The sequence below is a fragment of the Myotis davidii genome, unplaced genomic scaffold (assembly GCF_000327345.1).
Source record: "Myotis davidii unplaced genomic scaffold, ASM32734v1 scaffold550, whole genome shotgun sequence".
Taxonomy (NCBI): domain Eukaryota; kingdom Metazoa; phylum Chordata; class Mammalia; order Chiroptera; family Vespertilionidae; genus Myotis; species Myotis davidii.
Genome location: NW_006282082.1, coordinates 132499 through 135712, shown reverse-complemented (window position 1 = coordinate 135712; position 3214 = coordinate 132499).

The following is a 3214-nucleotide window of genomic DNA, read 5'->3' as shown; positions in this document are numbered from 1 at the left end:
CATAAAACTCTCTCTCTCTCTCTCTCTCTCTCGCTCTCTCTCTCTCTCTCTCTCTCACACACACACACACACACACACACACAGAACTTTCCAATGTGCTTTCAAATTGCCTTTTTCTTTTGATTCAGATCATTAGCAATGGTCATGGAAAAAAGTCTCTGATATCTAGAGGGAAATGCAGTAATTTAGAAGAAAAGGTTTCCCTTTGGGTTTAACTCTACAGTTTGGTTCAATTTTATTTGACATTTTTGTCCATCATAGTATAAGAGTCCCTTTTTTTTTTTTTTTACTTTTCATAGACTGAAAGAATGGTTTATTTTTTAGGCTGCTGCCCTGTTCTTTGCTGTTCAAAAGGAAACAAAGGTTTTCTTTTCATCCTTTTTCTTAGTCTCTGAGTGAACGGCTTATGAAGGTTGGCGGATTGATAGCCGTAGGAGATTAAGAAATGCCTTTAATTCACAAACAGCTCTGAACTTGCAGTTGTTCAACCCTAGTGATGAGCTAGAGTTATGCTTTTCTCACTTCTTATGTGGATAAAGAAATTGCTCTCTGATTTTCTAGTTTCTACTTCAAGGATATTTTAGTTCGGTTGGATAGGATATATTGTCAAGGAGGGAAGAAGGGAAGGCATACTTCTTACAAAATCAATAACCCTTGCTTCCAGCAGGCTGGAGAGAATCAACTCTATACTCAGACCATTGCTTCTATGAAATGAGGAAAAGTGATAAAACATTTCCTGAGTGCTACTAGGTGCTGAGACTCTACTAGGTATTTTACATTACTATATCATTCTAACAGCAATTATTTTAAGTAAATATTACTATATTCCATTAAATGAGATTTAAATAATTTAAGCAATTTGATCAACATCATACCGCTATGTGAGTTTCAGACTTTGGATTTTAACACAAGGCTGCTCATGCTGTTTTTCATTGCATTATACTTTCTTTTTAAAGGATGGTCAAGAATGCAGCAGCCAGCATGTGTGTATACTAGTATTCCCTCATCCCTAACCACCAGTGTTTACATTTGGTGTGATACATCTCTCTGAGTGCAACATACATGACATCTCTTTGATAATATTAGTGGTGTATCTTTCCTCATGGTTTAGGAAGGGTAAGAAGCCTGGGTCACACTTATGCATGTTCATACAAACCATCCTTGACCACACATAACCGCCATAATAGTAGCTAACATTTATTGAGCCCTTACCACGTGCCAGGCACTCTGTTAAGAATTTTTGAAATATCACTTAATGCTGACAACAAACCCAGGATTGAGACATATAATATTGTCATTAGCATTTCAGAAAATGCAGACACAAGTAGATTAAGTGACTTGTCACAGAACTGTGTAGCAGTCAGAATTTGAATTAAGTAGGCTGATTCCATAAACTATGCCCTGATCCAATGTACTATACTGTGTTATATACACAATGTAGCACAGGAGAAAGATCTAAGTATAATAGAATATACCAGGCCTCAGTCATTTTTAAATGTTGTCTGAGAAGCATACTAATGTTTTTACTTTATGAACCAATGCTGCTTTCTAACTCAGTGCTATTATGTTCAAAATATGCAGAATGAAGTACTGTAATCAAATATTCCATATATCATATCACCAACAAGTATCTGCTTGGTATTGGTCAGGATTTAGATGGAAGTAAAGAAGAACCAGCTGGTCAATCACCTCCCTCACAAACTTGCCTGGACTCTGCTTTCAGTGCCAGTATGATAAACCTATACTGGTTGATGTTCCAATGAGCACGCCTTTTAAAATCCTTATTAATGGGCATATTGAAAATAGAGGAATTATTCTAGTATCTTTGAGTTAGCATGTGAACTATTGAATCTGAAAAAAAAAAGTGGGTGGATATGTGTATGATGCATAGTCTCATTATATATCCCGGTGAAGCCTATTGAATCTAGGTGACGTATTAATGGGATACAAATGGTATAATATTTCATTAGGGAAAAGAGAATAAAGCATGCTGAACTCAGGGAATTGTCTCATGTAGATGAAAATCACATTTATAGCTAAACCAGCAGTCATTGATGGAACAGTTTCCATTCCTGATTACCATCCATATAGAATCAAAAATTGCCAAATGTCATTGGGACACTTTTGAATTTCAAACTCAACTCAGTGATACAATAGAGATAAAAAACGTCATTTTTCAGTTGGCTAGCTAGTGATATAGTAGCTATGTAGTACAATGGTCAAATGTAAAGACTTGGGAGCCAGATTGTTTAGATTTGAGTTATGGTTCTCTGGCTGTGTGACCTTAGTAAGTAACTTCTCTATCCCTTGATTTTCTCATTTATAAAATAGTAATTACCTTATCAGGTTTTTGTAAAGGTTAAATTAATACATACCAAACAATTAGAACAATGCTTGACATATAGTAAACATTGTAACTATTATGTTATTTTAATTTATAAAATACTAGTGACCTGGTGCACAGATTCATGCACATTGAAAGGAAATTAATTAGAAGGTGGCTGGTGGGGCAGAACTGGGTGAGATGGGCTGGACACGCCCTGGAGCCAACCTCCTGTGGTCCCTCCCCAGCATCTGCAGCGTGAGCGGGGTCCCTCTGGCAGGTGGGGTCCATAGGCCTGGCCTGTGGGGATCAGGCTGAAACCAGCTCTCTGACATCCTCCAAGGAGTCCTGGAGTGTGAGAGGGCACTCTGCAAAGTTGCTATCATACAGGGCATGGAATGAAAACGCAAGTGTGCAGTAAACCAGATTCCGGGCCGACAGTGCCTCAGCAACAACATAACCCACGACTGAAGGTAGAAATGCGAGGCCACATGAGGAATTTGGTTCTCTCCTCTCTGGTTTCAGGATGCATCACCCAAGAAACACTGCTGCCAAGTCACTGCAGCTCGTCTGCCCGCTGGTCATCAGTGTGCGTCATAGTGACTGGTCGGACAGGCGGAGGGACCCTTAGCATATTAGCCTTTTATATATATACTAGGGGCCCAATGCACGAAATTCGTGCACTGGGTATGGGGGGGGAGTGTCCCTCAGCCCAGCCTGCCCCCTATCACATACTGGGAGCACTCAGGCGTGTCCTACTGATGGCTTAGGCCCTCTCCTTGATCCCTTTGGGGAGCAGGCTTAAGCCATAGTCTGGCTTCCCTTTGTTGGAGGCAACCTGGCTGATTAGGGGAAGGCACCAGCCCCATCACTCCGCTGTTGCAGCCACTT